Here is an 11,478-nt window from a genome sequence, read left to right as displayed (position 1 = left end):
GATGGGCATAAACTTAGTCTTTGATGTATTTAATGAAAGGATATTTTGGTCAAACCATTTTTTTAAGACCATAGGTCATATAGAGCGTTAGAACGGGCATCAACCCAGTCGCTACCTTTTATTAAAATTAAGCTATCATCTGCAAATAAAACAGGATTGCCATTTAAGTTCAATTTAGAGATATTGTTAATATAAATCAAAAACAGAAATTGTGCCCAGCGTACTGCCCTGAACCACCCCGTAGTCCACCGGAAGCGCGTCACTCTCGGTCCCACAGACAGACACGGTCTGCAGCCTACTTGTGAGGTAGGTCGAGAACATGAAAGTGCATTACCCCGAACTCCAGTGGCCTCCAATTTAAGGAGCCAACCTATTTCTATCAATGCTATCAAAGGCCTTCCTCAAATCAAGAAATATTAAAATAATGCGCAGGTTTCTTAGATATAGCATCATTGATTTGTCTGTTGACATCAAAAAGAGCATCAGAAATGTTCCTATCCTTTCTGAACCCATACTGACACTCACACAAGATTTGGTTTGTTAGAAAGATAGGCAACTAATTGTTCTTTAATTATACGCTCAAGGATCTTGGAGAATACACTCAAAAGGCTGATGGGGCGGAAATTATTTTTATCTAAGAAGCTATCTCCTTTATGCAGTGGAATGACCTTAGCGATTTTAAAGATATCCGGGAAAATACCGGAAGAAATACTTAGATTTATTAAATGCTGAAGGGGCTTAGAGAAGAGATAAACATTGTCCTTTAACACGTCAGCCCGAGACACCATCACGTCCGGGGGCGGATCCCCCACGCAGTCCAGTCACGTGCCGTATTACATCAAGTTCAGTAAGGTCTTACTTATAATATATCATAGCAAAAATTTACTGACTATCCAGTTAAATCATATCCTAAAATGTGTAGTCCCCGCTAAAATTACTAATGTTATACTTTCAGAAATTATTTCCTATTATACGAAAATAGAAAATCCTATGTATCCATAAATATAACTTATTAGTAAATTTTCTAATGAAAAGAAACAATTCACGCTTGTTATTTTGATACTCATTAGTTTTCTAATTTAGTCTTCTAATTTGGGATTTTAATCAAAGCCAACCTTCAAAATATAACAAGTGATATACCCTAATGTAACTACTTAGCAGTATGCTCTTTATTATTGAATTCATTCCAATTGAGTGCATCATGTTCAGACAATAGCATGTGGAGTTACTGTATTATTTGTAGAATTAATAACCGGATAAATAATGATAAAACGCTTTCAATATTTCAAAATATTTAGCATACTTTTTAATATTTCATGTGGCGCAAATATTTTGGGGTTTGTTTTGTAAATACAAATGAGGTATACTAGCCGTGAAGATAAATCACTTTGACAAAGTTACGTTTGATTTGTATATAATTGTGTCATGAAAATTATCAAATTTTCTTTTGGTTTTGAATTTTTACCGATTTTGAATTATTATTTTAAATTACTAAATTGTTGATGTTAAGAATAATAATTTTTAGAATTTTAACTGTTATTAAATAATAGTAATACAAATTAAATCTTATCGCAAATTCAAAACTTTTAGATTTGTAATAAATAATTCAACAATGTGTGCAGAAAGTCCAAAACAGGTAATACTCGTTTTTAAAGTATAGATTGATTAATCAGCTAATACGTATCTTATTAATTTTTAGATGTGCGTATATAATAACTTGCTTGATTATTTTTCCTTAAGAAATAAATGGAAATAAATTAAGAAATATATCCGTAATAGTAAAGAAACTTTTTTTGTAATTTAGTTCATTAGTTTTGAATAAAAAAATGTCTAAAATAGTGGCTACGTTGTAAATGCTATTAACAGTTTTACAACATTTAAAAAGTAATATAAAAGTACTTCGTGCAGTATTAACGATGACAAAGTAGTGCAAAGTAAACTACTGTCGTCGAGCCAGGAGAAGAGACTTGGCTTGGCACCATTAAACATTGATATATCGTCTCCGGTGTTGCAAGTATTGCAGTCATTAGTTGTGTCTGGCTCATAAGTTACTCTAAATGTGAAAAACCGATTCTGCAAATATTTTGTAAGGCCAGAAACTTATTTCAGAAAAAATTTAAGTTCTCTTGGTGACAGTAAAATTTGCTTGCTTATGAAAAGTATTCGTTACTAAATATAATGGATTGAAACCACCAAATTGCAGCAAAGATTAGAATCATGTTCACTATATTCTTTACCATTTTATGTAGATTATTTTTCATTCATAAACTATTTTGTAAACACATTTCTGTCCAAATTGTCATATCCAAATTACCTATAAATACTAAGAACGGTTTTATAATGCTAAAGGAAAATAAATATAGATACAAAGCTTTTATTTGCTATGTATATATATTATGTATGTGTGTGTGAATTAAAGAAGAGAAAATGTGTTCTGTTAAATTAATCAATGCAAAGAACACGTGTCCGTTAAGGAACGCTTTATAGTTAATAATATATAAAACACGTCAGTAGTGTTTTATTTTTTTTAGCTTAACCTATTAAATATATAAAAATATCAAATTACTATAATTACGTTGGTATATAACGTTATGGTAGTATGGATGTGCTGGCAATACAGATCTTTAGGGGATGGGAACTGTCCGAATACCCCACATTAAAAGTGTTGCATGTTGCATATTATTATAAATAAAAAAAATCAACTATGAATAAGACTTCTCCAAACCTAAAATTTTCATAACAATTCCAAGAGAGAAACGTGAGTAACTTATTTCCTAATTATAATTCTGATCTATTAACGATGTAATGATTTACCAACTCCAGTTATTAAATATGCTGTAAACCTGACATATGCACTTAATAGCTTCACCATGTATTAAGAGTTAGTTGCCTATGATGGAAGTATTGTGAAGGGAGGAAACAGTTTTGAGCTGAGTAAATACCACTTAGACAATTCGCACGGGTGTATCTGAACAATAGTTTATATGCTATAGAAGGCCGCGGAAAATACCACACCACATTCCACAGTTGTGACTACAGCCCCTTACCGAAAAAAATAAATTCCTTGATAAATGAAATGTATATTAGGTCAGAGATCAAATATAAGAATTTTCAACAACTTTAAATATCATTCTAATATTCTTGCTTGAAATAAATGTCCAGTCATTTAAACATAAAAAAAATGTTCTTAAGGTCTGTAAAATTTAGTTCATTAAATATAGAATGGTTGAATTGATTGAAAACTACCTCTTTGGTTAATTACTACACTACTGAAAATTATTGAATAAGAAAGGAAAGGAAAAAAAAAATTTTTTATAAAATATAATTGAATAAACCTTTATTGAAACTACGTAATCAGATGAACCGTTGTTAAACTTTCCATTTCTGATGCATTAAAACTTTGAAATAAACTCTGAAGTTTAAGCTAGCCAAATAATATGTGCATTATACAAGTCTTGAAACTGTTTATAATAACCAAAGATTAAGAGCTAGTGTGCCATCTTCAAAATGGGATTTAATTGTAATTTATTGAGTCTGAGCGCACGTGGTGAAATTCAGACTGGAAAAGCATAAAGAATAATATTAATGTAAATATCAGTCTAAGCTAATATTGTTTAAAGTATTTTTGGCACTTATGTATAGCCAGATCACGTAGTACATTGACACCTGAGTATTTTTAATAAAGAAAGTAGTTTTTACAAATGTATCCTACTTTTTGGCCGGTATTAAAACTAAAAAATAAGAAAACGCAATTTTAAAATATAGTACTAAACTTTTTTAATTATATGTTTAGCTGTTAATACATAAAAAGCTTTCATAAAATTGCAATACTGTTTAATATTTGTTTGTCTATTTACAGAAAACTTTACATATATAATGGGATTATAAAAAACCCTAACATTTTGAATTAAAATGTAATATTTTAATATTCATAAAATTGAACAGAAATTGTCATATGTTGTACAATAAGTCCATACAACAATAATAAAACTTACACTATGTTTACATATAAGCACAATCCTTAGTAACAAGACATTTACATTAGCATTAAACTAACATACCTAATTTTAGACTAGTCATAAAAATCCAGCCCTCAATGTATGTATTAGTTGAACCCAGTTACAATCGCATCCTCATCGGTTGTCTTCAAAGTGTATGTTGGTTAATTTTTACAAAATATAACAGACCATAGGTAATGCACCGTTTTTGGATAACACACGATAACAAGACAACACTGAACATTTTTTAAACAGTGAAACAACAGTTGCTTGTTGATATTACCTTGTGTGTGATACGTTCTTATACAACGTATGGAACATTGAACGCACATAATAATTCAAACTCACTTGTACAACCATAGTTCTTAAACTTTTTAATATGACAGAATTGTAATAAATCATACAGGCATACATTTCAAACCTTAAATATGTATTACAAAACCTTCAGGGAGTTTATTTACGGATTTTTATATATTTATACGTAAAATCCAGTCTTTTCTACTTTATGTGAAAATTTGTGTTTAGAGAACTTCAATATAATCCTCTAAACTCCTCTAATCCTCTTTCTTGAACAAGCAAATACTATTTTCTTTGTGTTTCGTTGAATAATTCTTTTAATATCCTTAAGTATATAACTTTGTCATTCTATGAATTACATATTTTGAATTAAATAATTGGCAAAATGTCCGTATTCATAATATGAATTGTACAAATAAACAGTCAAATAAAAGATAATTAATGAACCAAAAACACATCCTTTAAAGATTAATCGGTACTTGATAATTATTGATATGGAAATTAATTCTAAACCAATATCAAAACATTTCATGGTAACGCAGCTTAAAAACTTCTCGTTGGTAATATACCTATTTTAATAATCGAAAGGAATTGTAGTAACGAATCTATCAAAAATCATTATTTAGCAAAAATTGTATTAATAATTTGCGTAGGACAACTTATTTACATAGTAATAACGTAAATAACTGATTAGGTTTAGATCTTCCAACGGGACTCTTAATTGCGGGATGCTATAGTTATATCAATCATTTAAAAAGTATGTAAAACTTTTACTGTACATTGTCTATAACAATGGTATGAGAGCCACACTCCTATATAGTCAAGAGAATTGAATTGAATTGAATTGAAACCTACACAAATTTAAATAGTCCTTTTACTATACAAATTACTCTCCATTACTGTAGTATAGGTTATTGAACAATGGGTCCATTAAAATTATAGATATGAAGGGAACAATGACTAATGAGTATTTTAGACGAAATGTTTACTTTTTAACAAACGGTTCCAAAAAAATCAGAATTTACTGAGGTTTTAAAATATTCACTATCATGAATTTCAGACGGAAAAAATTTTTATTAATGATTTGATATTAAATTGTATATTTTACTTCCATTTTGAGAAATATTCTATTTTTTAGAAATAACTAATAACTAAGACCACATTCTTCTGAAACATTGTGAAAGAATTAATATTATACCGTACTGACATTTACTTTACTACATTTGTACTTAATATGATTGGTTGTAATATAGTTTATTATGAACAATACAAGAGCAAGATGCCTTTTTAAAAACGTACTTAGGCGGGGGATGAAACACAGTACTCAAATATGTGTAGGTGAAAACTGAAAGCACTTATAAACCAGCTTGGGAAATAAAATACTTTATTCAAGTGAAAGTGGGACAGCTTTTAGTGGAGAGTAGTCAGCTACATCTACTATGATACGAAATAATTTCTGTTTACGGGTTGTGTATGACTTATTTATTTAAAACGTATGATATTATCCCGAATACAAACTTTAGTTTACTTCATTCGATATGCTTCATTGGGCAATCATGAGATCTATATTATGCACACAAAAATGTAGGACGTTACTATTTCGAGTCCCGTTAGACGAAATACGTTTTGATCATTAACATATAATTGAATTACAGAGTAACCATGAAGGTATTCTATGTAAAGAGTAACATGTGAAATTAAAATTATTCTATTTCATTTTTATATCGATGGAGTTGAAATATAGTTGAGCTTTTACCATGGCACATAAATTAAACTTATTCTACAACCTAGTAAAGAAATAACAATATTTAAGCTATGTAAAAATGTTATAAATTGGTCTATGAATAAACAATAGGTGTATCTGATAATACCATATTGAACAAAGTTTTGTGTTAAAAACCAAGTGCCAAAGTGGTTGCAAATTACTAATAATCTTTCTTCATATTTATTACAGCTGTAACTGTATTTACAGGGGTTCCATCTTCAGTCTTGGTGAATTGGCTGATGTCATTTAAAGTTTATAAATGATAACATCAAAATTTTCTTTCCAGTTGAAATATTTGCTTCACAGGCCAATGACAGAGTAACGAGGATGCGAGTGCAGGAGTCCCTTCCTTACTGCCCTCTGCCCAGTACTTGCCCTCGGTCCTCTACCTGCTACCTTATCACCAACCCGCTGCAACATTCATAAGATTACTTATGTTTATATACTGACCCAAGGTTAATATTCATTTGTTCATACATGTTCATATCCATATACAAATAAAATATTTGTTTTATGTATTTTGAATGTCAGTTACCTGGAAAGGAGTAATAATGTAATAAAAACACGTACATACATATAAAGACACACGCATTCATATACAGGTATGTGATCGTACGTACATATTGAGAAACTTTTTTTTGTTAGTATGATAGAATTTGCAACATGTTAAAACCAAAATGGAAACCTTCCGAATTTTATCCACATTTTTCAAAGGGTATCCGTTTATGGATTTCAATTTTAATTAAATTTAGCTGTCTTGAATAGAGATATTTTTGAAAACACGGAATATTTCTTTAAATAATACATTTCTAAAAGACCTGATATGTATTTTAGATTATCTAATACTAAGTTTCTAAAATTAATATTATGATTGCATGTTTTCAATCGGAACACAAATTCCATAATTTCCACAAATTCAATCAACTAACTTTTGAGAAGGGTTAGTAAATGGCTACCTATGTTTTTGGAAAATAAACCACAACTATTATAAAGGTCATTGAACACTCTACAGAGTACGCTGTTATCGTATTGTAAACCTAATTGTGATTACTGACAGGACTTCACAAACTTTGAAGCATGCTTTAACTATAGATATAATACAAATTTCACATGTGGGCCCTGGTATCAAATCATATTTTGGTTTAAGTTGACAAGTCTAGTTTCATTTTTATAAAATTTGGAAATAGATAGCTTAAACTAAAGATTTCCTGAACTTATTTTCCAAGATACAATGGTAAAATGTACCTAGACTAAATAAGTATACATTTTTATAAATACAAACAGTTGCAGGGTTTTTCTCATGCAATGATATGTTCTAGTAATCTATTTACTATTATATTTAAAATTAAAACGTAAACATAAAACATAAAAACCTACTCATGCATGCCATCAGTGACTCTTCTCTTAAAAAATACTATATGAAATTAACATCTATTAAATGATGTAGTTACGTTTTAATAACATAAGATAAAGATTTGATCCTATATTTCGATCGTACTGAACAATTGCTGCCATTTCAAAGAAATTTCTAGTCAAATTAAATAAATTGTTATATTGTTATTGTATATGATTTTTATTAAAAAGCATATTTAAAAATGAGGTTATTATAAGAAGAACTAAAAGTTATTATTTGTATCGCAAGTTCCTTTCAAAAACGTGTGTTAAAGCATGTTTGTGGAATTTACTTTGTAATATATCATTTGTGATGTATATTATTCGTCTGGAATGAGACACATTATGATCACTAGTACTAAGTTATCGTATAAATAGTACGCACGATTTTGATTTGAAATGTTTAAAATGACATACACGTTATAAATGCTACTCCATTTGTAGTAGTAATGTATAGTACTGTTTACTTATTCTATAGTATATTTGTTTAGACCCGACTGTCCTTTGTTTTTTCCTTATACATATTACGGGTAAAAATCTAAGTAACACAACAGTAAGTAGACCATGCAAATCATTCTTACTGTCAGAGACAAATAATTCATCACATAACTGTTAATAAAAAATTTAGTAGATTAATTTATTAGACGTCTGTTTGGTTTGAAACTGCCTAGTATGATGATGAGTATTAAAAGCTAGTTTGTTTTGCCCAAAACAGTCAATGATAGCGTGGCCCATAGTCTTTTTTAAGACAAACAAATGGATCATTAAATTTTATTGGATCATTTAAATATTGTAACTGACACCATCTCGGTTTGTATTAGTTGTGCAAATATTTGATTCTTTAATGTAAGCTTGAAAACCCTAAAGAAATCCACTAACTGCTATAGATAAAACCTTACGAAGAGGCTAAATACATTGTTTAATCTATACATATTTCAGTTGAAATGCCTACATAACAAGTTTTTATGTTTATCTGCTGTCGATCAATTACCTGGCTTTGATTCCATTACTGTGATGAAAACAGACCACAAAATGTGATATGACCATGGATAGTAATTAAATTTGAGTCAGTTACTTTAATTAGATTTAAATAATAATACAGTAACAGTATCAGGACTCATCTGGGCTAAAAACACATATCTAAGTTTTACACAACAACTATTAAGTATGTACAAACTATTATACCCGAAATGTATTTTATTGCGTAGTCTACTTTGTATCCTACCACAGGATCAAGATTTACCTTCCAGATTTATAAATATGTCTATAATTATGCGTATTATGTAAAATATGTTTTTCTCAATTAAAAGTTCTAAACAATAATACTTTAGTTGCAATATTAAATTTACAATAACCTTAGTATGCAGAAAATTGAAATGGATAAGGGCTTCCCAAATACTAAATAAAATACATATAGTATTGAAATTGTTTGCAGCATATGCTTTGATACTTTAATTTGGAACCGTCTAATGTTATATCTTAGACTGGGTCAGGGTTTGTGAATGATAATTCTTAGTTCATAACGACATTAAAACTCGATTACCCTTTGGATTTTCGTTCAATTATAATATATAATTTTTATATAAAAGCATTTTACCAGTAGATTTCTTATAACATATGTCGATGGTGTATTATATTATTACAATTTGTTTACTATGTTACTTCAACTATAATGTTTATGATGTAGTTTTTTCCATGACAAATTAAAAAAAAAAAAACTTAAATGTATATTTTCTTTAAACTTAAAACTCTGGTAAATCTCTATTGGTGTAATATCTGAATCATATATATATAATATGTTTATCTTTATTTGTTTGCAACGTCCTACTTTTTTATGTCTATTACTGTACTATGCTAATTATAAGAATCCAATTCGAAATCCTGTAAATAGGTTTAAATTTAATCTTTATTTCGTAACTTCTTTTAAACTATATTTGTGTATGTTTGTAATGTTATATTACGATATCTTTCAAAAAGAAAATAAATTTTAAACGCAAACCTTACTGTCGACTAGTTTCCATGTATTTTGCAACCACCTCATGGAACCGCTTCAGTAATCTTCCAGTATTAGAAAAAATAATATGCTCCCTGATATAAAACATATGAAAGAAATGTTTTTCCTATGTCTCATATAACACGTAACCAATATTATGGTACTTTCGGGAATACAAATTTAAAATTAAACTGGGTGGGGTCTTGTGAATGTAATGTCCGTCCATACCCCCAAGGTCACCTCTAGAGATATAAAGAATGACAAGAGTTTCATTAATTCGGGCTAAAATTTAAACATTCAAGTAAATCCTGTCAGTATCTTATAGAAATAAAATAAAAAATAATATTTACATAAAAAGTGTTCAATAAATACATACAGTTTCTAATTACATTTCAACAACGCATACGCCTTGCACTTATTGGATACGTTGGTTATATTATACTGTAATAGAGTACTCGTTAAACATTGTACTTTTTGTTACTTCAGAGATGTAATTTACAAGATTTATTTAGTATACAAGATATATTCTATTTCAATAATCTAATATGTTAGTTTTTAAAAATTAAAAAAAAAATTAAGAACAGTGTTATTACCGGTAAACTGACTGAAGATATTTCTCTTTCATTATTCCTTTCCATTGGAAGCAAGTGGGGGTAAAGACCTGTACAGCTCTTCTCAATGCTCTCTTTAACCCAGATACTCTGTCGGTCTTTGTAATGTACAATCCGAACGATTCATAACATTTTTCTTAGCTTTCCCACATTCCACTATGCTCTTCGTGCAGTAATTTTGAGGACATTACTACTTAGGCAGTGTTTCAAAAATCGTCTAAAAAACTCTTAGAATAACCATAAATAACTCTATCTTTTCTATTATATATTTTTATGTATTTATATGTCTCTTTCAAGATGTTTGCTATCTTTCCATATTTTAAGATGTTCTTGGTTTACGACGTACGTGAAGTCTAGACAGTACTTACGGAAAAGCTCGATGTTTTCGTAGTAGTGGCTAAAACTTAAATAAAATATGTCTTTCAATGACCATTTATGTTATCTATAACTTGATGTACTTAATATTTAGAGAGAGCAAATGAATCTATCTAAATTTTCCATTATGTTATTGCAGGCATTCAGAAATTTGCGTGTTTCTCAGCCATTTAACAGTAATTTATAAATAATTCACAGTAATTATTAATGATGAAATGCGATTGTACGTCAAACGAGTGAATACGCCTATATATTTCATTCAGATTTTATTTGAATCACATTTCCTAACAATCTTATTAAAAAGTAGGCCACTAAAAACACGGTCATTGTGTCCGTACAAAGTTAAGGGAGCGATTAGAAACGTGATGTTAACGGAATAATTCCATCAACACATCATTAAAAATATTATTCACATGCCTGAGTTTATGAACGTCTATTTCTACGTTATGATATTCCTTACTAGATTTATAAAGAGACGTATCATATTAGTTATATTGGTTTCAACTATGTTTTCTGTTTTCAAACACTACTAATTTTCCAATATAGTTCAACTGAAACAAAATAAAATAGAAACATTTGAAGGATCTGAATGGAAACTAAATATCACTTGAATGCAACATAAATTATTTAAATCTGTTAGTAGAGCAATAATAATTATTACATTATTTTTTGTTTAAACTTTCAATTTATTTTGAAGTATTTATATTGTTTTTCTTAAAAGAAAAAGAAACATGCATTACCATGTATTATTGAATACGTAACAAGTTAATTTTTTATCTTTCACCTTTATAGGAAGATTGGAAATGTAATTAATAGTTCTCTAAAGAAATTAATTTGTTTATTGAAAAATATATATGAGAAATCTTGCATATTATCCTTTTTAGCTAAAATTTAGTTAACGCCAGTTAATTTATACACATTTTCAAAAAATTCGAAAATGTTGGTAATCATCAGAAATGTGTAAGCTTTCTCAAATTTAAAATCTGGTGCGTGTGGAGTATTATCATACAGACAAGTTTTATGTTGGCCATAGAACCAAACTTGAAA

General features: G+C 28.9%; 1 protein-coding gene across 1 annotated transcript in view; it reads right to left on the bottom strand.

Annotated features, from left to right (window-relative positions):
- Positions 1-3,389: 3,389 nt before the first annotated feature.
- Positions 3,390-11,478, bottom strand: part of LOC124369315 (TWiK family of potassium channels protein 7-like) — a 73,434-nt gene continuing 65,345 nt past the window's right edge. The window contains exon 4 of the mRNA XM_046827264.1: positions 3,390-6,471. The gene's annotated coding sequence lies outside the window, so the exon portion shown is untranslated. The remainder of the gene's footprint in view (positions 6,472-11,478) is intronic.

The sequence above is a fragment of the Homalodisca vitripennis genome, chromosome X (assembly GCF_021130785.1).
Source record: "Homalodisca vitripennis isolate AUS2020 chromosome X, UT_GWSS_2.1, whole genome shotgun sequence".
NCBI classification, from domain to species: domain Eukaryota; kingdom Metazoa; phylum Arthropoda; class Insecta; order Hemiptera; family Cicadellidae; genus Homalodisca; species Homalodisca vitripennis.
The sequence above is the reverse complement of the archived record's forward strand: the minus strand, read 5'-3'. Positions and strand labels throughout refer to the sequence as shown.